This window comes from Schistocerca nitens, chromosome 1 (genome assembly GCF_023898315.1).
Source record: "Schistocerca nitens isolate TAMUIC-IGC-003100 chromosome 1, iqSchNite1.1, whole genome shotgun sequence".
NCBI lineage: Eukaryota > Metazoa > Arthropoda > Insecta > Orthoptera > Acrididae > Schistocerca > Schistocerca nitens.
In genome coordinates, this window is record NC_064614.1 from 893,129,989 (window position 1) to 893,157,226 (window position 27,238).

Below are 27,238 nucleotides of genomic sequence, written 5' to 3' on the forward strand. Positions count from 1 at the left end.
TTCCGATTCATAGATGGATTCTGCGCCATACCTTCAGGGAACACTTTATTTGGCGGATACCGTCAGTTCAGAGGACTAGCTGGTTGCCAGCAACCACAGGCGGGTTTCTTCTGTCACCTGCGTCAGTAACCAACGTCCCAGTAACCTGGTTTGCATAGGCAGTAATACGAACGAAGCAGATACTTTTCGAAGTATTAAAGCCGGTGGATGCGAGCTCTCTTGAAGGTCTACGTGACGCTTTCAACAAGACCGAATGTTACCTGGCGTGCCTCGATACTGAGGTAAAAATTCGGAATCCTACAGTAACAAGAAGTTTCAAATGTTTTCAATTAAATTATTTGACACCCAATAAGCTGCTACGTATTGTTGTGCTGTCCTCAGACTTAAAACACTTCGTAATATTTTCCAAAAAGTACATTCTTCTTACTGGCGTTAGCTTACCTCGTTGTAAGGATTTGACGGAAAACTTTAACGATGAAATGAAATGATCGTATGGCATTGATGCCCGGGAGTCCTCACCTGGGGAAGTTCGGCCGCCGATTTGCAAGTCTTTTCAGTTGACGCCACATTGGGCGACTTGCGTGTCGTAGATGATTAAACGATGATAATGACAACACAATACCCAGTGCCCGAGGGGAGAAAATCTCCGACACGTGCTGACCACTCAGCTAACGAGGCCGCCCCCTTAATGACGACTGTCAGCCTTTCATTTTCTGCCCAAGAGCGCGAAGGCCCCATCCTAAAGTCGCATAGATTTACTTTGGTAAAAGAGTTACAAATGATGTAGAAAGTTTGTCAGGTAAGAGGAGGTAATCTGCTTGTTTAATCTAATACACCACAAGGGAGTTGCAGATAAAACTTCCTAGTTAGTCGGAAAAGAAGTGGCAAACCTAAAGAAATTAGTGACTGATGAGAGAAGTTTTCAAAATGTATAGATGAGAATTTGCTGTACAGAACTACACACACTGATAGAAGACCGACGTTGCCCCCAAACGGGGAGCTGCTACCGCAAACGGGGAAATAGCGAGCTTCCATTTGTTTAGATAGCAAGCAGCAGCAGGAAACAACCAGGAAAAAAAGTACGGAAGTAACAGATGGAACAGACGGGTTTACTATCGGCGAGGACTTCGTTGGTGTAATTAGATACTGAACAGACGTAGACAGAAACATGCGTTTGGAGTGTCGAAGCTGTACAACTAGATGGACGTTGGGGAACTATTAAGCCGTGTAGCTGAACAGTGCTCGGCTGATGAATACAGTAAAGCCAGGTTCCATAAGAAATTGTAAGTAGCTTCAGCCATAAATTTAGAGCCTATTCACTTTGCAGTTATTTTGCTATGGCGGTGGTTTCATGTCGTCCGCTGATGTGAGAAGTTGGCGACTGAGTAACGTACGGAGGAATCTGGTTCTGGGGTTGGGTAGAATAGTGCCAAATGATTTGTATTACGAGTGATACACGAGGGGAGATTGCCGTTCTGTTGTAGATACATGTTGTTTTTGCTGAATGGTTTGTGTTTTTTATGGATGTTTATAGTAAACATTCCTCCGTATGTTACTCAGTCGCCAACTTGTAAATTGTAATAGGTCAATTTAGACTTGAAAAATTAGTATTACAACTTCTACCTTCAAACCATTGTAACCCTCATCCGTAAAATTTCAACCCCAGTAGAATGAAGTCGCGTGCCTTGATTAGACTGCGGTTTAGCACCCGTCAGAATACGGGTGGCGCAGTGGTTAGCACACTGGACTCGCGTTCGGCAGGATTTCTGATTTAGTTTTTCCGTGATTTCCCTAAATCGCTTCAGGCAGATGCCGGGATGGTTCCTTTGAAATGGCACGGCAGACTTCCTTCTCTAATGCGATGGGACCGATGACCTCGCTATTTGGTCTCCTCCCCCAAATCGATCAACCAACAGAAGGAAGCGGGGTGTGTCAATAGCTATCCGGAAAAAAAAAACGTTCTCCATCGTCTGAATCTTTTTGATGTGTGTGTCTGCAGTCAGAGCCCAGATTTCGGAGCCATAACTGATGAGTGGTTGAAAAAACGTTTGAAACAATCTAAATTTCACCGTAATCGGAAGTCCATTGCCTTTAATAAAGGATACATTTGATAAAGTAGAACATGCATATGTTACAGATTTATGTCATGTGTTTTCGAAATATTAATCGGGAGATAAGAATTGTTCCTAGATATTTGATGTGGGATTTCCATGGGATGTAAGTCCCATCTAGTAAGAGACTGCCGTCTTGAAATATTCTTTAGAAAATGAAGAGGATGACTTTAATTTTTGTTGAATTGATATTTTCCAGGGGAGCCCCGTTGTGAATTTCTTCTAAGTGTTGCTGAAGTTCACGTGCGATATAGATCAGGGTAGAGCTGCTCCTGTAAACAGCACTATCATCAGTGAAAAGGTATAAGTAGTTTACAGACTGATGCACAACATCGTTTGTGTGTATGGAGTACAGGGTGTTTCCCATGTTAAAGCCTTTTGGGACTCATGCAGCAATTTTTCGAAAGTGGCTACTGCAGTTTTGTATAGTAACATAAAATTGTCTACTGCGCAGGAACGGCTCCACAGGTATTCCTACTCAGTGGACTTTAACAGTGATTTCGACGGGCTAGCCGACTGTTGGCCATGAACACGTTTCGGGCGTTTCCACCGAGCGTGTTGCGGCGCGCGCTGAGGTGCAGGGTGTGGGTGGTGGCCTCTGCTACCTGGGGCAGACAGCTGGAGGCGGCCTTGGCGTGGCTCGGCGCAAGTCATCGCAACCGTTGGCGGTTTCTCCCTCCGTTTCGAAGCCCGCGGCAGCCGGCGAGCTGTAACGGCCATCTCGCGGACTGCGCCAGCCGGGCTCTCTAGAGACGTGTTCTGCGTCTAACACACACATACAGATACGCGCCTTCCCAGTAGCACTTTTTGCACCCGCGTCTGCGGTTCGTTGACTGGCCACTGTTGACATTCAGCGTTATTTCTTGCCTCCTGATGATGTAAGCTGACATTCAAGGCAGCTCGTCTGCTATGTGTAAGCACAAAATGCGCGATCTGTCGCAATATGACACCATACTAATACAGTGGTATTCGTTCCAACTTGTCTTTTATTTTTCGATTTATTTATCCTTATTTAATGTTATTACGCCTTTTCCTAAATATAACCAGTTATTCTAGAGATATTATTTTCGTAAAACGCACCAAGATATAATTAATATGGGATGCTAATCGAAATAAGGTAAAACAGTAGTATTTATAATAGGAAAAAACAGTTTACATTAATCCGTGAAAAGTTGTTGTTGTGGTCTTCAGTCCTGAGACTGGTTTGATGCAGCTCTCCATGCTACTCTATTCTGTGCAAGCTTCTTCATCTCCCAGTACTTACTGCAACCTACATCCTTCTAAATCTGCTTAGTGTATTCATCTCTTGGTCTCCCTCTACGATTTTTACCCTCCACGCTGCCCTACAATACTAAATTGGTGATCCCTTGATGCCTCAAAACATGTCCTACCAACCGATCCCTTCTTCTAGTCAAGTTGTGCCACGAACTCCTCTTCTCCCCAATTCTATTCAATACCTCCTCATTAGTTATATGATCTACCCATCTAATCTTCAGCATTCTTCTGTAGCACCACATTTCGAAAGCTTCTATTCTCTTGTCAAAACTATTTATCGTCCATGTTTCACTTCCATACACTCCATACAAATACTTTCAGAAACGACTTCCTGACACTTAAATCTATACTCGATGTTAACAAATTCCTCTTCTTCAGAAACGCTTACCTTGCCACTGCCAGTCTACATTTTATATCCTCTCTACTTCGACCATCATCAGTTATTTTGCTCCCCAAATAGCGAAACTCCTTTACCACTTTAAGTGTCTCATTTCCTAATCTAATACCCTCAGCATCACCCGATTTAATTCGACTACATTCCATTATCCTCGTTTTGCTTTTGTTGATGTTCATCTTATATCCTCCCTTCAAGACACTATCCATTCTGTTCAGCTGCTCTTCCAAGTCCTTTGCTGTCTCTGACAGAATTACAACGTCATCGGCGAAGCTTAAAGTTTTTATTTCTTCTCCATGGGCAACAAAAACACATCGCTATCAGATTTGAACGTGAGGGCACTGCGAGCGATGGACGTGAGAGGAGGAGAGAAACACACACATGATAGAGCACAAGTAACGAAAACATAGCGAAAGAAAGTGGCGTGACTGCTGAAGAAAGGAGGAGAGAAAGAAGCAAAACTGATAGAAAATTTGCTTTACTAGTTGACAGAGAGAAGCTGGCCGTATCTGTTAATTTCTAAGGAAGAGTCAAGAGCTCGACAAAAGGAAGTGCTTCGGATTTTTCTTAAAAAGCAATAGGGTGTTGAATACTGCACAAAGAGCAGGGTAGCTTGTTCCAAAGCTGAACATCAGCAACGTAGAAGGATTCTGCGAATGTTTTGGTCTTGTGGGTGACCACTGCCAGGTTAGTACCCCCTCAGTCCAACAACTTTCGAGAATGGATTAATAAAAAGTAGAGAAAAGCTTCAGCTGTTCTACATAGCCTCCCCTATTTGAGTAAAGTGCACATAATGTTCATGCAACATTGTGAAACTTTCAGAAAATTCCATTGTATGTTGTTGAACTCCCGCATTGCATACGTATCTTCAGCCTTGGCAAACCATAAGAGAGACATTCTGCACTTAGTCCTTTTGTGGTACGTTCGTATTCGTAACACCAAGTTTCGTCACGTGTAATGATTCTTACAAGAAAAGGAGTGTCAATTTTTTATTTCAATCGAGTCGCGGCAGGCGTTCACGTGCCGTTGTTTTCGTACCGGAGTCGAAGTATGCAGTGCAAATTTCGCACACAGTTTTCTTTTCTTCAGTCATTGCTGCACATAAATGATCCATGCGACCGCACGTCCCGTACCTACTGATTCGTCAAATGCGCATCTGTTGTTTACAGTTGCTAGTTCAAACTGCCACCGGAGTCTGACGTCTCTTATACGGTGGGAATAACTTTGGACTGACGGTGTAGATAAGTGAAGACCTAGTGCTGCGAGTGCGATGAGATGACAAGGTATCTCTGATATGAGCTATTGGAGTGAATTGAGACTGAGGAACCGATGGAACAGACGTAGTCCATCCCAGTTACGGAACTTGCCTGGTCGCGTGCATCCGAACTGGGTGTTATTAGAAACACTTATATGGACAAAGAGGCAGATGTTGATATGTAAAGCACTAATTCTCGCTACTCTCGCTCTGTTGGATTGCATCGGAACAGTGAAGGTACGGTATGAAAAGTGATTGCACATTTGTACTTTACACATCGTGTGGAAATATGTTCCGAAACTTTTGAAGGGCACAGCGGCAAGCGGACAGAAGTCTTCCTGCACATGACGATAATGTTGTCGGTCCAGTTGAGGTGCTCATTCAAAGTGTGCGGCTAACAAATAGCACATGGTTTTACAAGCAATGTGTTATTCCCTTCTCTGCGTTACCACAGGTAGCATTTGTACTGGAGTAGCGAACGTGTAAGAGTCCTAGTTGTATCTTAGCACTCTAGAACAGGATACTAAAGTTCTAATAGTAACATCAAAGTGGCGTCTTCATGCGATGTCATCCCACTACATATGTAGCACGTATATCTTCAGTCCGTTGCTTTTGATGAGAAGCTGTATGGAATTGCCGGCCGCGGTGGTCTAGCGGTTCTAGGCGCTCAGTCAGGAACCGCGCGACTGCTACGGTCGCACGTTCGAATCCTGCCTCGGGCATGGATGTGTGTGATGTCCTTAGGTTAGTTAGGTTTAAGTAGTTCTAAGTTCTAGGGGACTTATGACCACAGATGTTGAGTCCCATAGTGCTCAGAGCCATCTGTATGGAATTGCAGCTATGCAGACCTTGGGTTTTCTTTCATCGAAGTAATGAAGTAGGAAACTTATAGGGACGCCAGATATTTTCATTGTAAATAGATATATCCCATCAGAGAAAACAGCAAACTGACTTTTACAATGTTGCGTAATCATACGTGTGCCTGTCAAATTAACACAGTAAACCATCTGTTAGTCTTATTAGTCGAAGTTAGCCGTTTATCACTTTCTAAGTGAACAATACGAGTTACTAACATGTAAAAGACAAATAAGACGTTCCTAATAGTTTGCTGGTATATTACTGAGTTTTGACCGCACACCTCCTAACGTCGTGCCAACAAATTTAGGACACTGGTTGGTATAAACTACTTCGCTGAACACAGACGATGACGCACGAAGTGATTCGTCTCCCCTTAGTTTGTCAACTGTTTCTCTAAAATTACCTGTAAAATGGTGTTCTAAATAATAGCATGGTGTTTCGGTTTATAGCTGAAGATAAATTTAGTTTCTATTAATAAATAAGAATAAGCAGGTTGGCGTTCGGACAAGCTCATAATCCCCTCTAGCTATCATTAAAGCAGCCACTCAGCCCACAAGTGGTTTTTGTTGATGCAGTATCCCGCAACTGCTGCGTCACGCTAGCAGTGTCTGTCGTGGTTGCCTCAAACGTCCTTGTGACATTATACAGCTGCTATTATACCCTCGCTCAAGTAAAGTGTAATCTGCAGGAATGAAGTGACGACCCGAAGACCTAGAAATATTAAAAGTTAAACGCGAGTTGTTCGCCGTTTTCCGATACCGGGATACCATCGATAAGGTGGCTGTGTTTAGCTGTATTGAAAACTAAGTAATTTTTGATGGTGTACAAAATCACTCGTGATCTTTCACAACAGAGCTGTTAAATACTGGGTAGTCTTACTACTGGAGATTCCTTTTGTATTTGTGTGTATTCCCGCCACTGCAAGGTAACTCTGGCAGAACTTCATTGCTACACGTTCAGCTTCGTTGCTTTTAGGGATAATTTTAGCGTTTTGGGATAATTTTAGGAGTTTTCAAAGGAATTATCTGTGCGCTGTGTTAAAAGTGCAAAGACTGAGGGAATGCCACAACATCCATCATATTACGCATGACGACACACTGTGAAAAATCGTTTGAACTGTATAGTGCTACAACGATGAAAAATATTACGACGATGTTAAACCTTCTTTTCATGATATAAAGCAGCATTGACAATATTAAAAATGTAATTATAATTTTATTATTTTAATTTTGGTGCTCAGTGAATCGAAGACTTTCTAGTGCACGGAATAAACTAGCATTGTTTGTACTACGAAACTATATGATTGTTAAGCGAGAACTGATTCTATGTAAGATATTTTGTCTGGGCGGATTTTGTTCTCGTACTGGTCGGTACAGAAAGAAAAGTTTCTTAATCGATGTATGTAATGTGAATGTATAAAGGCTATAAAAAGGAGAGAGAGAGATAATCCTTGCGGACAATCACCATATTGTATAAGAAAAGGTAAATACAAGCTATTCAAAACAAGTATCTCTAAAGTGTATCGTCTTGTGATTTCTAAAGACTGAAAATTGCGGTGTTTAATCTAAACCTGCCCTTAATAACAGCGAAGAACATTTATGTCATAATATATTTTCTTCGTTTGACCACGGTTGTGATTCGCATGTTACTTTTTGTTACGCGACGTGTTAGGAATATTTTCATTACACGCGCTAAAGTGCACACAGCTTTAATCGAACCTGCATCTTTGGGAAACGATGACTTTTAATCAGTACAATTACGCTAATACCGTCTAAATCGCAACCGTGATCACAAAAGTGTTTCCTGGACCTGATTTTTATAAATGTGTAGAATTGAAAGCGAACAGCATTGCACCATCGCTGGCTCGCAACAATGGAAAGAAAACAAAACAGGGACTGAACAACTTTAAATTTTAACGCCCTCAGCGTTACGAAATCTGAACGACGTAAGTTAATTAATTAAATATTAACAGGAAGATAATTATTAAATTTTAAAGATTGAATCATAGCAAGAATTTAAAGCATTTTAGCATCATTACGTTTCCTTGCATTAGTACTGGAGTATCAGATACCATCATATCTATTTAAAAGACAGTGCGTAAATAAAATTCCCACCTTTTATAATTATTATTATAGCAATTCAACTGCTGACGGGAAATCTGTGCTGCTACGACGAATTTTCCAAGCGAAGTGCCATCCATGTTAAGACACTGGATTGTCCTTTACGAGGTCACAACATAGAGTAGCGAAAGATGTAGCGTACAAACCGACAGACGATAGCCGAAGGCGGCGTTGCACTTAGCGAGGTTTCGCAGTGGAAAGACGCTGGATTCGTATTCGAGAGAGCGGCAGTTCAGATCCCCGTCCGACCATCCATATTTAGATTTTCCGTGTTTAAAGTTCGTTGACATCGTCAATCAGGAGGTATGTAATCTGTTACAAACTTTTTATTTATTTGGATCCATCACGAGTTTCGGTTAACAATCTAGCCATTTTAAGATCTTGAGTAGTTTTGGTGCCATTGCGGCTTCGCACATCGTTAAAAATCTTCCTTAAAATGACACTATCACATATGGCATAATTAGAAACAGCTTTTCACCGTTCGTGACCAGTGTAACTGAATAATCGTCATTCAATTCCTCCTTAAGGCAAATGCCAGGATGGTTATTTGAGGAAAGAGACGACCGATTTCCTTCCCGATTTCTCTGATCTCGTCGTCGACGGGACGTTCATCTCTAACATTGCTTTCTTTGAATGCAGTTTCCGAACGCGGAAAAGCCGGACCGCCAAAGCGCGACGTCGTGTTTTTCATTGAAAAGTCTGGAAACTGAGAAACTTTGCAAATGCTGTATAAACAATGTAGACAACAGATTGAAAGCAGGGCATCACAACGTCTATTACGATACTTTAAAATTATTGTTTTGCTCTGTGTGTTCAACAGTTTCAAGTGTGTTGCGCAACCACAATCACCTCGGAAGGCGCAACGGGACCGACCGACGTGTCATTCTTAACCGTCTGGCGTCATCGGATGTGGTTATGGAGGGTCAGCACATCGCTCTCCCGGTCGTTTTATCGTGGAGCCGCTACTCCTCTCAAATATCTCCAGTTGGCATTACGAAGTGGAGTGTACCCTGGTACAACAGCGCTGGGAGGCCCTGATAGTCACTCACCCAAGTGCCAACCGCTCCCGACGGTGCTCAGTGTCGGTGATCTGACGGGAATCGGTGTCTCCACCACTGCACGGCCATTGGCTTGTAAATAAACAGGATTTTTAATTAACCAAGAAGTCGTAATCCACACCCGATTTGCGACATCCAACCTATGGAAGGGACTCCCAATTACCATGTGGGCCTCATAGTATTGGAAGACCCAAATATCAGATAATTTTTTTTTTTAAGGAAGGATATAAGCGGAGAAGATGAGTAGGAAATCATACTAGTGGCGATACGGGCCACAAAAGGTTGTTGAACTCATCTACAGAAAGTGGTTGAAGAATGTTGAAACCACTAGTAGGTGACAAGATTTCTGACGTCCACGCCTTATCGCAAAACGTGAGTCCGGCAGCTAACCCGCTATGTACAGCAGAACAGGCAGCGACCTGTGGCAGGTCTGATGAAAGGAATATAGCGCTGCTGCTGTCGCAAGTCTTTCGGAATACACCGCTCAGCGCACGTTGTTGAACGTGAGGCTCTGCAGCAGACGACCGCTACCCGTTCCCATGTCGATCCAACGACGTGTCAATTACTAATGCAGCGGGCACGGGATCAGTGACTCTGAGTTGTTCACCAATGTAAATATGTCGCCTGGGATGAATCACATTTTTTGTTACGCCAGGTCATCCAGGCGAACGGCTGCCCGAAACGCATATCGAGCCATGGCCGCTGGCAAGTGGGGGCAGTATCATGCTATTGGGGACATTCACCTGTTCTTCCGTGGAACCTGTGGTAATAATCTAAGGCACCGTGACAGCTGTCGACTACGTGACTGTTGGTGCGGACCACCTGCCTCCCATCAGGCTTGACGACGACGATGGCGTCTACCAGGAAGATAATTGTCCGTGTCTCACGGCCAGTTCCGTAATTCAGTGGTTTGAGGAGCATAACAGTCAACATGCTATGGCTACCAAATTCGCCTGATCCGAACCCTTGGTGCCACTGGGCGCCAGCTCCCCGTTCACAATCCACCGACCCGCCATTTACGGGCATTGCGTGACCTTTTCTTAGATATGTAGTAGTGGTAGTACTTTTGTTCATCCGTAGATCACTTTTACAAGACTATTGGACATGTCGTAGTATGACCATTTAAGAACGATAAAAGTAACGTAATTCATTTACATAGGTATTTACATGCAGGTCTAATTTGACACGGATGGGAAAGGTTGTCAGCCGTGGCCTTATAGAAGGAACCGTCATGGTATTTGCCTGAAGTAATTTAGGCAAACCAAGGAAAAAGTAAATTGGACGGTCGGATGTAACTTGGACCCTCCACCACACTGAGAATGAATGAATAAATAAATAAAAACACAACGTACCACGAAGGAATTGCCCAGATGGGACGGAAAAAGACATGTCACAAACAAATGATAACAATTTCAGAAAAAAATGTTCAAATGTGTGTGAATTCCTAAGGGACCAAACTGCCTCAAACCACGCGGCATTTCAGAAAAACTGGATGATTTATTCAAGACAGTTCCACAAATTGATCAAGGCTTGTCGGCGTAACTCTGCCCTATATGCAAGCAGTTATTCGGCTTGACATTGTTTGACAGAATTGTTGGTTGTCCTGCTGAGGGATATCGTGCCAAATTCTGTCCAGTTGGCGCTTTAGATCGTCAAAGTACAGAGCTGCTCCAGACTTTCTCAATTGGGGGGAGAGCTGACAAATTTGCTGTTCAATGTAGGGTTCGGTAAGCACGAAGACAAGCAGCAGGATGGGCATTACCTTGCTGAAATGTAAGTCCAAGATGGATTGCCATGAAGAACAACTAACTGGGGCGTAGGATATATCGTCGACGTACCGCTGTACTGCAAGGTGCCGCGGATGACAAAGAAAAGGGTGTTACTATGAAAAGAAATGGCACCCCAGACCATCACTCCTGTTTGTCGGGGCGTATGGCGGGGGAGAGTCTATCCGGTGCGTCTCCAGACATGTCTTCGGCCTGAAATTTCATTGACTGGAGTAGAATTTCCTTCACTGATGAGTTCCGCTCCGAACTGAGCCCCGACAACCAGCGAAGGTGTGTCTGGAGAGGCCCCAGACAACGGTGGGATACCAACCTGTCACCCCCACCATACAGCCCAACAAACCGGAGTGATAATCTGGGGTGCCATTTCATTTCATAGCAGAACGTCTTTCTTCCTCGCGCGCAGCATCCTTATACTACACCGGAAGTCGATTGTATTCTACGACCGAATAGAGTAGCCGCGTGATCTGAGGCGTCTTTCCGAGGTTCGTGCGGCTCTCCTCGTCGGAAGCTCGTGTCCTCCCTCGGGCATGTGTGTGTGTGTGTGTGTGTGTGTGTGTGTGTGTGTGTGTGTGTGTGTGTGTTGTCTTTAGCGTAAGTTAATTTCAGTTAGATTAAGTAGAGTGTAAGCCTAGGGACTCATGACCTCAGCAGTTTGGTCCCATAGGAACTTAACGCCCCCGCCGCCGCCGCCACCACCACCACCACCACCACCACCACCACCACCACCTGTATTCTACGCCCCATTTTGTTGCCCTTTACGGCGAGCCATCATGGCCTTACATTTCAGCAATATAATTAATGATGATGGCGTCCTCTTGGGTAAAATATTCCGGAGGTAAAACAGTCCTCCATTCGGATCTCCGGGCGGGGACTACTCAAGAGGACGTCGTTATCAGGAGAAAGAAAACTGGCGTTCTACGGATCGGAGCGTGGAATGTCAGATCCCTTAATCGGGCACGTAGGCTAGAAAATTTAAAAAGGGAAATGGATAGGTTAAAGTTAGATATAGTGGGAATTAGTGAAGTTCGGTGGGAGGAGGAACAAGACTTTTGGTCAGGCGAATACAGGGTTATAATTACAAAATGAAATAGGGGTAATGCAGGAGTAGGTTTAATAATGAATAAAAAAAATAGGAATGCTGGTAAGCTACTACAAACAGCATAGTGAACGCATTATTGTGACCAAGATAGACACGAAGCCGATGCCTACTACAGTAGTACAAGTTTATATGCCAACTAGCTCTGCAGATGAAGAAATTGAAGAAATGTATGACGAAATAAAAGAAATTATTCAGGTAGTGAAGGGAGACGAAGATTTAATAGTCATGGGTGACTGGAATTCGGTAGTAGGAAAAGGAAGAGAAGGAAACGTAGTAAGTGAATATGGATTGGGGCTAAGAAATGAAAGAGGAACCCGCCTGGTAGAATTTTGCACAGGGCACAACTTAATCATAGCTAGTACTTGGTTCAAGAATCATAAAAGAAAGTTGTATACATGGAAGAAGCCTGGAGATACTGACAGATTTCAGATAGATTATATAATGGTAAGACAGAGATTTAGGAACCAGGTTTTAAATTGTAAGACATTTCCAGGGGCAGATGTGGACTCTGACCACAATGTATTGGTTATGACCTGTAGATTAAAATTGAAGAAACTGCAAAAAGGTGGGAATTTAAGGAGATGGGACAGGGATAAACTGAAAGAACCTGAGGTTGTAGAGAGTTTCAGGGAAAGCTTAAGTAAACAATTGACAGGAATGGGGGAAAGAAATACAGTAGAAGAAGAATGGGTAACTTTGAGGGATGAAGTAGTGAAGGCAGCAGAGGATCAAGTACGTAAAAAGACGAGGGCTAGTAGAAACCCTTGGGTAACAGAAGAAATATTGAATTCAATTGACGAAAGGAGAACATATAAAAATGCAGTAAATGAAGCAGGCAAAAAGGAATACAAACGTCTCAAAAATGAAATCAACAGGAAGTGCAAAATGGCTAAGCAGGCATGGCTAGAGGATAAATGTAAGGATGTAGAGGCTTATCTCACTAGGGATAAGATAGATACTGCCTACAGGAAAATTAAAAAGACCGTTGGAGAAAAGAGAACGACTTGTATGCATATGAAGAGCTCATATGGAAACCCAGTTCTAAGTAAAGAAGGGAAAGCAGAAAGGTGGAAGGAGTATATAGAGGGTCTATACAAGGGCGATGTACTTGATGACAATATTATGGAAATGGAAGAGGATGTAGATGAAGATGAAATGGGTGATATGATACTGCGTGAAGAGTTTGACAGAGCACTGAAAGACCTGAGTCGAAACAAGGCCCCGGGAGTAGACAACATTCCATTAGAACTGCTGACGGCCTTGGGAGAGCCAGTCCTGACAAAACTCTACCATCTGGTGAGAAAGATGTTTGAGACAGGCGAAATACCCTCAGACTTCAAGAAGAATATAATTCCAATCCCAAAGAAAGCAGGTGTTGACAGATGTGAAAATTACCGAACTATCAGTTTAATAAGTCACTGCTGCAAAATACTAACGCGAATTATTTACAGACGAATGGAAAAACTGATACAAGCTGACGTTGGGGAAGATCAGTTTGGATTCCGTAGAAATGTTGGAATGCGTGAGGCAATACTCACCCTACGACTTATCTTAGAAGCTAGATTAAGAAAAGGCAAACCTAGGTTTATAGCATTTGTAGACTTAGAGAAAGCTTTTGACAATGTTGACTGGAATACTCTCTTTCAAATTCTGAAGGTGGCAGGGGTAAAATATAGGGAGCGAAAGGCTATTTGCAATTTGTACAGAAACCAAATGGCAGTTACAAGAGTTGAGGGGCATGAAAGGGACGCAGTGGTTGGGAAGGGAGTGAGACAGGGTTGTAGCCTCTCCCCAATGTTATTCAATCTGTATATTGAGCAAGCAGTGAAGGAAACAAAAGAAAAGTTCGGAGTAGGTATTAAAATCCATGGCGAAGAAATAAAAACTTTGAGGTTCGCCGATGGCATTGTAATTCTGTCAGAGACAGCAAAGGACTTGGAAGAGCAGTTGAACGGAATGGACAGTGTCTTGAAAGGAGGATATAAGATGAACATCAACAAAAGCAAAACGAGGATAATGGAATGTAGTCGAATTAAGTCGGGTGATGCTGAGGGTATTAGATTAGGAAGTGAGACAAAGTAGTAAAGGAGTTTTGCTATTTGGGGAGCAAAATAACTGATGATGGTCGAAGTAGAGTGGATATAAAATGTAGACTGGCAATGGGAAGGAAAGCGTTTCTGAAGAAGAGATATTTGTTAACATCGAGTATAGATTTAAGTGTCAGGAAGTATTTTCTGAAGGAATTTGTATGGAGTGTAGCCATGTATGGAAGTGAAACGTGGACGATAAATAGTTTAGAGAAGAAGAGAATAGAAGCTTTCGAAATGTGATGCTACAGAAGAATGCTGAAGATTAGATGGGTAGATCACATAACTAATGAGGTGTTGAAGAGGATTGGGGAGAAGAGAAGTTTGTGGCACAACTTGACTAGAAGAAGGGATCGGTTGGTAGGACCTGTGCTGAGGCATCAAGGGATCACCAATTTAGTATTGGAGGGCAGCGTGTAGTGTAAAAATCGTAGAGGGAGACAAAGAGATGAATACACCAAGCAGATTCAGAAGGATGTAGGTTGCAGTAGGTACTGGAGATGAAGAAGCTTGCACAGGATAGAGTAACATGGAGAACTGCATCAAATCAGTCTCAGGACTGAAGACCCCAACAACAACAATTCCCCCGCACCACGAGTCTCTACTGCTTGCCTTCGCGTTTGTCAAACCCTACCTTGGCCAACAAGGTAGATGGATCTCTCACAAATTGAGAAAGTTTGTAGGTTTATGGGCAGGGCACTCGAACTATCTCCGGATTTTGACGATATAACGAGGCAGTTGGACATAATTTGGCACGGTATCCCTCAGGAGGATATACAACAACTCAATCAATCAATGCCACACCGTATAACAGATTGCTAAGGGCCAGAGGTGGATGTACACGTTATTGAACTGCTCAATTTTCTCTTAACTAAATCACCCAACCGGGTTTCGTCCCATTCGGACAATTCCTTCGTCTTGCGCGTCATTTCTTCTTTTAGTATGTTTAAAATAGTGCTAATTCATTCGGTTTTTCTCATGTGTGCAATACGGTTTTACAACCAAGTTATTTAAGAATGTAAAACGCTAGTGCTAAATTATTCATTCATTTCTCACTGTCACTATACACAATATAACACATTGTTTTATGATATAACACTACACACACGATCAGCTGATTTCAGAAGCATAGCGACGATGTCCGGATTCCATTTTGTGTACCGCAGCTTCCGAAGACTTGTCGAATGCACGCCAGGCAGAATTGCTGCTGTATTATATTCCAAAGGTGGACCAACACGACGTTGGGCAGTTGGTTATAAAGTTTTGACTCATAACTGTGTAAGAGAGAGACGAGTCCTCTACGTTTTGGAGAACACAAATGTCTCGCTATAACTCTACGGTCGAATCGGCTCACCCTAGCCTTTACATTTTTGTGAGAAACTTGAGAAGAAAACAAACTCTTTCGTTTGGTTGTCGTCGATGCTGGTTCCGCACCAAAAGCAAACAAGGAAATCAAAGGAGGACAAGCACTCTTTTATAACAAGATTGTACAAGGGCGAAATGGGCAGATTGTGGCAGTGTAGTTAAACTTCAGAGCAAAGCCTAATAAAACAATGCGAAGTAAATATCTTATTTCGCTTTCGGGACAGTGATACCGGTGCTAATGTGTTTCAGAAATGACTGTTAAAAGTCTGGGTCCCGTGAACCTGTTCAATTGTAAAACAAAAAATTTGAAAAGAATGATATTATAGTAACGTAGGTGTGAAGTAAAATTCGTTTACTCCCTCAACATACAGTTATGTAATCTAGAGGAAGATAATGTTAAAACCTACGAATGTTATGTCTACGGGGCTCTAGAGTATACACGAAAAAACTGTACATTACGTTGCATCGACCTATGCAAACAATGTGAGTCACACATATCAGTGGTGTTACTTAAGCGTGCGATGTAGTGTTGATCCCGACTCATCGCCAGTGTTAAAGAGAAAATTTGTTACAGGCCCTCCACTCTCTTCTCACAATCCCTGCCTCAGCTTTATGGACTACAATGTTTGTCGAAAGTTAACGATGTCTAGTTTTTTCCGAAAAATCGGATAATTGCCATCCTTCTAATTACGAATAAAAGAGATGTAAAAATTTCCTTGCTACATACAAATGATATCAGTAGTAAATAACCAAATGTGCTGCGCTTCTCAGACCTCACACTACATACTTCCATATATGAACTGGGGGAGGGGATGGTGTTGACAAACTGTTAGAGAATATAGAAGCGACAGTGGAAGCACGGGTGTTAGAATACAAACACGAAAGATAGAACTTCGATCCACGGTAGATTCTAGAATATTTTTCTGAGAGTTACTGCGACTTTCAGCGATTGTATACGAGAGAAAACGAAGTAGTTCAGATACCATGTTGAACTGTAGTTGCCTTGGGTAGGGCGTTCTCAGCTCGGAGAAAGTTAGGGGCGTACCATCTTCAACATGACCTTGGTAAGTGAAGCATTTTGCTGTTCTAACAAAGTTCTACGTTAATGATAGCTTCACTTTTTATGCATTTGTCGATGAAGCCTACCTTTACATCTTAATGGTGTGACCTGTTCAATCACCTATAATCTTTAATATAACTCGTAGGATCACGTCATTTCAATCAAAGGACTGTAGAATGCAATAACACGATCTTCAGAAATCAAGATACGGTGAAGCTTATCTTCGTTCGTTGCTCTCAGATTCTTATTGCGGGACGAGATCGTTTATTTTGTTTTCAAGAGGAACGCGGCAAACCATAACAAACAGCAAGGTCCATCAGTGTACCAGAGTGAGAAAAAAGTGAACGAGAACGCGCTAAGGTAATAAACTGGTGGACTTCTAGTTAAACTAACGGACATGCTTGTAATCTTGTGAAGATGGCTAGTAACAAGGACAATATGTGTGGGAGTGGGGAGCGTGTGCGTGCCTACTTTCACTCGAGGTGTAGTCCCTAAATGTCCGTGTAATATGATTAATTGCATTCGAGGTTCTGCAGAAGTCCCATTGCAAGTATTTTATTCACATGTGATAGAAAATTTAGTTTTCAGTAAACGCGTTCAGGCTTTTGATATGATAGTAAATTTCGAAGTAATCATCTCAGTGACTTAAAGTTGCTAACCGACGGTGATACAGTGGCATTCGAGCCAAGGATAGCCCCACTGAAAGCTGGTGGTTTAAGAATGTTCAAATGTGTGTGCATTCCTAAGGGACCAAACTGCTGAGGTCATCGGTCCCTAGCCTTAGACACTACTTAAACTAACACACACACACACCCATGCCCGAGGGAGGACTCGAACCTCCGGCGGGAGGGGCCATGCAATCCGTTACATGACGCCTCTAACCGCGCGATTTTTTTTTTCCCCTTGCAACAGGAAGAGAGTTGGGCGTCTGTATTTCGTGACACTTTGTGCACTTTCCTTGATTAAATTCCACGTCTGTCAGTGCACACTACGCAGGCTTCGGGCACTCAGTAGCGAAGAAGGATCTTGACTAACGGCTCTGGGGATGTTCTTGAGAAGTTTAGGGCGTTTGGTTGGAGCAGTTTTTTTCTCCTCCTCTTACTACACTTCCGTCCCAGATTCATATGTTACACAAACATAACGTGATACAGTCCAGGTACTCAACAGAATGAGATACTCAATAGAATGATGTACTGTGCATGACACTGTTACAAGCTTACAACTTGTAGGAAGAGAATAAATAATTGACTCAGTACAAAGAAGCTAAATTCCTGAATTATACCCATTATTATTCAGCATAGGACATGGTGATACAAAGCTTGTGACATATTGCTGTAACCTCTACACAGATTGAATAACAGGCTACCAAGCAAGGAGGCACGATGATAGAATACTCGAATAGAAATCAGGAGGTGGTGGCCTGAGATTGTGACTTAACCTTCGCACGTTATCCTGTTAGTGTTATTTTAAAACCATCTACCTGCCGTTCCGGTTACGTGCTTTATCGCTTTTTAGTTACCCCTCTGAACAAAGCGAACTTGTGTAGCAATGCTGATGTTCGACATGCGCTTTTTATTCTGCTAGTCAACTGTGTTAGCGACATCGCAGCTCACCGCTGTGAGCACGTATCTCCCTTAATGGCTTTCTGATGCCTCGTGGGCCATTTACCTTATTAATCTCAGGCCGGATGGCGTGCCGTCGAGTCGAAGTGTCACATAAACCGCTCTGTTTAAACTTGCAGCACATCCAGATCGTAACATTGCCCTTGCTCTGACATTTCTGAGAACGCAAACTTCGCCTGATTATCAATAATACTTCGTTCCTTGCTTGCCTCGTGTACACTCGGTGGGTTTCGGTCGAATCACGCAGAAACAATGAGAGCTTTTCCTTTGGATTACTTGATGCATGTTTTATGATTATTCACTTGACTCCGTTTTTAGAATGTTTATTATTTTTCCGTTGTTACTGTGCAACTTTTAACGGCTTATTTTCTGCTACGTTTCTCTCGTACATGAAAATAAAATCAGGCGTATTTTGCAACTGAAATTTGTGAGTTGAATGAAAAATTTTCTGCCTATTCGTACTACGCGTTATCAGTACATTTTTCTCATTTTATGAGCCAATCGTAAATAAGCCACAAAAAGAATAATTAACATGACAAATGTAACTGAAGCACCAAACTGAGGACGAATGACTGCAGTATTAAGAATACAGCGTAATTTGTATTGCACTCACGTCCAGTGCTGCATTATCTGAAAATGTAAGGGCACTAAGGACTGCTGTGTCGTGCATTCCTAATCCTCACAGCACACCATACTTTTCGACATAGGTCTCGCAAAAATCAGCCCTTACACAATTCGGCGAGATTTGTTTTCGTACTACTTACTCCCTTTTGCAGCCACTTTTTCCCCTACTCACCACTGGAAATAGCGCAGTGTTTAAGTCAGACGACTCGCATAATGTAGGAGCGAATTTTAAATCTCCATCCGACCATCCAGATTAAAACACTTCAAGTGAATGTTGGACTGGTTCCTCCCCAAATGGCGCGGCTGATTACCTTCCCCATCCTATCCATTACGAGCTTGTATTCCGTCTTTATCAGTCTAGAGCTGGACTAGAAGTTAAATACTTTATTTATCGTTGGACCTCGTGAGCTATACATAAAGTAAACCCATACGAATGAGACACAGGCATATTTTTAAACTGAGTTTTTAATAATGAAATAGTGGCTCACCAGGCAATGAAGAAATTTTAAGTGTGTAACAACGTCTGCGAATTCCAGCCACTGCGTCTTCTAACTTGAGTCTGTATTTCAAATCTAATATCTAGATTGACTCGTACATTATGTCATTTCGCAGAATTATTTAACCCTTTTCCATTTCAATAACGTGGTTTAGTGGTTGGTTTCATTTGCCGCTAACTTAGCTGGAAACGACTCGTTTGTTTGGAACTACACTTATCTCCCAAAATTACGAATAAAATAATATTTTTCTTAAGTTTCGTAATTTGCAAAGAAATAAACGCTAATGCAGCACAGAATTATTGGATACATTGTCACTACCGATCTCTTACAAAATTTTCTAATATTTTAGGTTCACTATCGAAAAATCAGTTTCCTTTGTAACATGTTACAATGTGAAATTGGCCGATTACTGTGACCGATCGGTTCTAGGCGCTTCAGTCCGGAACCGCCCGACTGCTACGGTCGCAGGTTCGAATCCTGCCTCGGGCATGGACGTGTATGATGTCCTTAGGTTAGTTAGGTCTAAGTAGTTCTAAGTTCTAGGGCATTGATGACCTCAGATGTTAAGTCCCATAGTGCTCAGAGCCATTTGAATGTGAAATTGTTACGCATGTCCTTGATCTAGTGGGAGCCAGCTGGAGTGGCCGAGATGTTCTAGGCGCTACAGTCTGGAACCGCGCGACCGCTACGGTCGCAGGTTCGAATCCTGCCTCGGGCATGGATGTGTATGATGTCCTTAGGTTAGTTAGGTTTAAGTAGTTCTGAGTTCTAGCGGACTGATGACCTCAGACGTTAAGTCCCATAGTGCTCAAAGCCATTTTTTTGATCTATCGGAACTACCATGAATAATCCAAAACAAAAAGATAACATTAAGCAGCATTCATCTACTAATTACCCAATCGGTTGGCACTCATCGTACGCTATTTTGCTGCCAGGGTAGCAGAGTTTCTTCACTTTTTCTACTACGTGGTGTGTAGTTTTGATGTTAGCTAATGCTGCTCCTGAATACGTCCGTCTTCGTTTGGCATACTCTGAACTGATGTTCTGTACGCTATAGGCTGTTCACTCCACTCAACATGTTCTATAATTGTTTCTCACATTCATAGAGCATATCAGTGTTATCGTGGAATCTTATGACATATACCAATATCCTTTCAAACCGTATTTTAATTACACTTCGGTACCTTCTTTTCTAAATTTCCTTCATTGCTGCTTCGATATGCTAAGAACTGCACCGTGCCTTAAGGGGGGGAAACCCCACATTAGGGGGCTGTTTGACACTGATTTGGGATTTTTGAGTGGGAAGAATTAATTAGAATTTAAACTAATTTTGACATCATTTCAGTCATATTTCTAACAGTTTTTGTGAATTTTTGTGAATAGTTTCAGCTAAAAATAACAAAGTTACTCTGTGATGTCCGCTGAAGGTTGCGAGTATAGTTCTCGAATTACCGTGCCGTGTAACCATTCCAATTTTCATCTGAAATGAAAAAGGTTTTGATTTTACATTAATAACTTATTTTCTAATAACATGAACATCAATGCAGGTGATAAACATAAAAATTAATAATTTTGCATGCGTTCGAACAATTTACTTCTATGTTCAAGATTTTTTTCTTGAATTATGCAAAGAAAAGTACCCTTAAAATCATGATATAATCTCACAGGTTGGTTCATATAATTCTTAATTTTATAAAGAATCATACTATCAATTTTCATAATTATCGGTTCTATAGGCCTACTTTTTGAGTTAGACTGCACGCAAATGTGAAAAGTCATTTCGAGATAAACTAGTTTGAAAAATAAATTCTCGGAAACTGAAAGTTCAAGGAAGCTAACAATAATGTAAAATGCTTACCGATTAATCTGCGGTTCCAGCACCACATAATAATCCTTCTTCCTCACTGGCTTCGTTTTGCGCTTGCAGCAGTGCTTTCCGACCTTCCTTCGATTCCAATGAACTACGTCGACTCTGCCAGGTCACGCGCTGGTTATCCATTTGTTCGGCGTAATTGGAGCTTTGCGTGCCTACTACTATTTCTGCGTAGTTCATGACCATCAGAAAGGATGAATTTCCTTCATTGACTAAGCCCGCTGCTAAATACAACGCAAATTCAACGACTTTTAGTCCGGAGTGCAAGTGTTTAAGAGCTAATCGCCAAATAGTGGAGTTGAAACTTTCATTCGCATTTTGCGTGTGGCCACCTAAAGATATCTCCAGTAATTCCACTCTCAATCACAAACACACTCGTAGAAGGCTGAGTCAGAACTGAAGGTACAGAGACGCTCTAACGTAATATAACCGAAATAATCCCTTGTGTCGATACTTCTAGTACCTTCTATACCGTTATTTGAAAAGACATACAAAGGCGGGGTTCCGTTTCAGGGCTACGTTACTATACAAAGCGACTGTGAGGTTGAAACGGTCAAGCCTACCTGAGGTAGTGGTCCGCCCGAACTGCGCTCGAGCCTGTATCCAATGTGCACTCGGATCTATGCTCATAAAATATAAACGAATGCGAATTTCGCTATGAAATTTTGACATCGTATTCTTGGATAGTTAAGATAACGATTAATGCTATAAAAATCGTATTTTTTGGCCCTCCTAATGTGGTTTCCCCCATTAACGCCGTTTTCAGTCGTGGTATAAGGTGCGATCAAAAGTTTCTCTTCGAAGCCCGTACAGTCGAGAATCGGTATGATAGACAAAATAGCCATGAACAAAGCCGGAATCACCCCACCAACTGTTCAGGTTGAAGATACCCGTTTGTAAAACACAGTGTCCTCCTGCGCGAAGAAGTCCGTAACTGCCTGCTGTAGCACCCTCGTCCGAAGCGAATCGTCGACCTTCCGAATTCTTTTTGAAGGGATCGAAGGCGTGATAATCGCATGGGTAGAGGTCAGGACTATAGGGCAGGTACTCCATGTCGCAATTCCACAACAGGGGTTTCCGACATCCATTCTCCAATGGACGTCTACCGGTGTTTATCTTTCGGCATCCAAGAATATAATGATATCACGATGGTCCTGTTTGGATTCATTTGATAATAACGTACCCGTAGTTCACGTTTCCGAATTTACCGCACGCACGTCAGGAAGACGTGAATGTCACACTCATCCGTTGCTTACACATCGGTGCTTATATACCCGCATCGGAGTCGATCTACGCTGCTTATACGCTACAGTAACGCCCACAAACGGGAACTTCTTATCGCCCGTTATACTTCTCTCTTGGATTTCCTTTCTTTTTCCCTCTTGGGTCTTGCCCGTGTTTCCCCATATCATATAGCTATTTTTTTTCAGCATTTCAAACATCTTGCATCACTTTCCATTGACGAACCTTTTTTATAAGTCAACAAATTCCTTTCCCAAACTGAACTGATCCTCATGTAGCTGATCGTCCGGTTACTGCACTGTGTTATGACCACCGTTGTTGTATTAATAATCTACCCATTTTAACTTACAGCACAGTGATGGAGGCTAATGCATCAGACAAAACTGCAATGAGAGTCATAATCCAACAAAATGTTTTAGAGGGCGATAATAGAAGCAAGACAGACATGATGTGGAACGCCAACTTGAACTTGGGAAGTTGAGGCTGCTAAGAATTTTTCATATTACACAACCTTTTCATTGTTTACCGTAATTATAAATGGATATATTACATATGACACACTTTAACGATGTAGAATTCGGCATTTATGTATCGTCCTAATAAAGTTGGAGTCACTTTGAGGGTACGCTCGGTATTTCAGTTGTTGGAAGTGTCTTAGTGTTAGAAATACAGTATTATAGTTCTCCCGCACTACTTCTGCTCCCTTTACCTCTGCAAAGTAAAAAAAAAAAAAAAAGTTTCACTTAAATTATCGCCAGCTGGATAGAGAAATCTTAGGATTTTTATTAGCAAAGGAGCAAGCAGAATTTGGAAGTGGATACAGCAGCATACAATACCTGGAAGTCATGATGGAAGCTACAGGATGCAGTAACGAGCATGAATTACCGCTTTGTCTAGTATTCACAGCTTTTGAAAATCTTGTGACTCGGTTTCAGCTTTTAACGTAAAGTGTTAAGTTTCGTACGGTATTTTTGGTTGGGGATAGCCCTTCAGATGATTTCAGCCACATGCTGGAATGGGTGTTTGGGTGTTCTTTCTCCGCTCGCATTCACCTCTTTCGTTGTGGCTACGTGGTAGTTGCGTCGTATGTGTGTGTGTAGTCCGATCCGAGCCACTGGTCCGACGTGGTTACCGTCGTCGCTGGCGGCGCAGTGTACCTGTGTATCGCAGTTTGAAGGCGATTGATATTGATTTGGCTGGTCAGTTTAATAAACAGCAATTGATTGGAGGTCCAAAATACATAAATGAAAGACATGTCAGAAAGGAGCTTCTAAAATTGATCTTAGCATGTAAACTTCAAGAGCAAATGGTAGGAAATAAATGTTTCAAGGATCGCCTGAAAGTCTACTACTGTCAGACCATTGAAAAGAAAATAGTGCAAATTAGCAACGCCGTGGGACAATTGAGTGTTTTTTTTTTTCGAGTTTATGGAAGTTCAAGACAACGACTGGATGCTTGGAGCCGGCCGAAGTGGCCGTGCGGTTAAAGGCGCTGCAGTCTGGAACCGCAAGACCGCTACGGTCGCAGGTTCGAATCCTGCCTCGGGCATGGATGTTTGTGATGTCCTTAGGTTAGTTAGGTTTAACTAGTTCTAAGTTCTAGGGGACTAATGACCTCAGCAGTTGAGTCCCATAGTGCTCAGAGCCATTTGAACCATTTGATGCTTGGAGAAAGAAATAAACACAAGAGTAAAAATAGTCTGAAGTGCTTTTGGTTAAACTAAGTAAGGTTTTCAGAGCTAAGCTTTGGATGTGGCTAAAAAGTAAAGCGTATAGTGTTTGTATTTTCAGTTGTGGCAGTGAGTCATGGACTTCTGACGCAAAAAACATTCAAACACTGACGATTGCTTAGCGAGCAATAGGCAGAGGGATGTCAGGATTACGCGGAGAAGCCAAAAACTAACTAATGGATTAACAGACTAGAAGATGTAGTTATGAAAGTAATGAAAAGGAAATGGACATAGACGGGACATGTAGCCAAATGGAATGAATAAGTTCTTCGCTAGAGTCAAAAAGATAAGAAAAACCAAAAGGACTTTGCAGAAGGTGGGTGTAGATGACATTACAAACATAACACGCAGCAGCAGCAGCAACAACAGGGACGTACACAGAGTGAATGACCTAAACCTTGCACAGCAGATACTGCGGAAATTGAAACTGTTATTGATGTGCGGATTTCACAAAATTGATTGGTAGTCTAGGTTTGGTATTGTTAGCCAGTAATCAGATTGTAATAATACTTAGAAAGTGTATTCTTTGTGCAAACATACTTTTCTAAATGGAACAATGCCTATTGACACTAACAAATTTGAAGTAGGATAAATTATAATATCAGTGGTGTTTGTTGCAGGATTGTAGTGTGAGTCGTTTGCGAGATATCGTGTCTTGAAAAGTTTTCTCATCAACACTTATACAGTACTTGCGGTAGCACTCACTAAAGAACAACACTAATTATGTGGACTCTGGTCAGTAACGAGACAACTGACCATCACAAAAATTACTAAGGGCAGCGCTTCCAGTCTCGAAAGAAACAATTGGTGCACAAGTGGTTCAAATGGCTCTGAGCACTATGGGACTTAACTTCTAAGGTCATCAGTCCCCTAGAACTTAGAACTACTTAAACCTAACTAACCTAAGGACATCACACACATCCATGCCCGAGGCAGGATTCGAACCTGCGACCGTAGCGGCCGCGCGGTTCCAGACTGTAGCGCCTTTAACCGCTTGGCCACCCCGGCCGGCAATTGGTGCACAAGTGCTAGCATTATGTCCGAGCAGGCCGCAGTAATACGTAGATTCATATGAGCTGGTGTAGTTGGTATGTCCTTGCAGACAGCGTCTTTCAGATTTCCCCACAGAAAAAAGTCTACAGGAATCAAATCTGGGGAAGGGGTCTACCAAGGTACAGGACCTCTGCATCCAGTCCAAGAATTTTTAAACAATTCGTGTACAGGGGCTGGACAGCTATCATGCTGGTACCACAGGTTCTTCCTAGTCTACAGAGGAACGTGTACTAGCATCCGTGAAAGATGGTGTGTTAGTAGGCTGCGATACTTGTGCGCGTTCGGTGTTCCGCCTATGAAAAGCTGATGCTTTGCTATCCCAAACGACACGTTTACACTCCATGGACGCTGACGTCCAACGTGACGATTCCAATGGAGATTTTCAACAGACCAATAGTGCGTGTTTCAGCGATTTATCTGGCCATGATTGGTAAATGCGGCTTCATCATTAAACATGATACATCTGGAGTATCCTCTCTTAATGCCCATGTACAGAAATTAACAAAATTCTCATTATCGTTTCTGTGCAGCTCTTGATAGAGAGATGCGATAGGGACACAACCAAGATCGATGGAGAATGTGAAGGCACCTTCCTGACTCATGCCACTTCCTCTTATGATTGCGCGGGGGCTAACGTGGGCATCAGCTGCAACAGCAGTGAGAACATTAGTCTCCCCCTCTTCTGTTGTCACTCGTTTTCTTCTGTTACGTTGTCTAGGTGTTACTCTACCACTTTCACGTATCTTGTTGAAGTGGTTGATAAATAATTGCCAAGATGGTTGACGTCTAATGGAATATCTTGCCAGATAAACCCTACAACGACGAACTATATTCTTCCTACATTCTCCATACAGCACGAGCATGTCTCCTTTTTCTGCGTTGGTAAATCATATCGTTCACTCACGACCGACTGCTTGGACTGGCACACGCTCACAGACTAGCCAGTTGCAATGCACTCAAGTGACACACAAGCACACTGTAAGCAAACATAACATCGTACCTAGGTACCACGCAGGTTCAATGGCACAAACAAGTGTCGGCGTGGAAACGTTTGAAAATACGGTATCTCGTGAACGACTCTCACTAGAATCCTACAACAAACACCACCGACATTCTAATGTACCCTACTTTCAGTCTTTTAATGTCAATAACTATTGTTCCATTTAAAAAAAGCATATGTTCACACAAAAAATACTTTGTAAGCTGTAATTACAATTGTTTAATGGCTAACAATACGAGCCCCCTGACTACCATTCCATTCTGTGAAAACCGCTCTCTTATTACAGTCTGTTTATTGGCTAATAATACGAGCACCTGACTGCCAATACATTCTGCGAAAACGGCACATGAATAGGACTTTTCGTTTTCGCAATATTTGCGCTGCAGGTTTTAGGCGATTCACCCTGTATAGCATGAGACCCTACTGCTTAGGAAATTTTGCACCAGTGGCTGCCGAAAAATGATGATGATTTCAGTAGCAAAGTGAGAAGGAAAATATCAAATTTGGAAAAATCGTTATTTAAAAATTACTAAGTATTGCTGATGAAATAAACCTTTATTACAAATTTGGTAAACAGATCTTCATCAGGTATCACAAAATTAAGTCACCATTTATGGCAAAGTTCTTTCTGTCGCGGCAGAAGTAAATTACGAAACCAACCCGCTACACCGTGGACGTTGCCATACACCTGTGGGGGGGGGGGGGGGGTCTCATGTCGACGTGAACGGACGGAGAACAGTTTCGTGCCAAGACACCACAACTGTTTTGTAGCAGCGGCGGCTAAGGCAAGAAACCGCGAGGTGTGACAGGACGCAGAGGTGTGACGTGTGCAGATGGCGCCGGAAGCGGCGTCGCGTGTCGTGTCCGCTAACCAGGGGCTACGCCCGCTGACGCTCGCTTTATGAGCGGAGCAAAATGCTTGCCGTAGGCCGTCATCTTCGCGCCCAGTGATTACAGGGGAACCGTAGTAGCTGGCTGGAACACCAGTCAGTAGGCTACTATTATGAACATTTATTGTATTTTCTACGATGTGCTATCTGGATTGTGGGCACAAGCCAGAGCTGCGCCATCATTACGATATCTTTTGTGCTTCACGACGCACGCTAGTTTCTTGGTCCTTTCGACTAGG

At 42.5% G+C, this 27,238-nt stretch overlaps 1 protein-coding gene across 3 annotated transcripts in view; it reads left to right on the forward strand.

Annotated features, from left to right (window-relative positions):
• LOC126192013 (unconventional myosin IC) overlaps positions 1-27,238 on the forward strand; it is a 431,394-nt gene that overhangs the window by 63,291 nt on the left and 340,865 nt on the right. The window contains exon 1 of one of the 3 annotated variants that reach the window (XM_049932575.1): positions 1,267-1,283. The exons of the other annotated variants lie outside the window; for them this stretch is intronic. The gene's annotated coding sequence lies outside the window, so the exon portion shown is untranslated. Of the gene's footprint in view, positions 1-1,266; positions 1,284-27,238 lie in introns of those variants that run through there. 3 annotated transcript variants of the gene reach the window in all.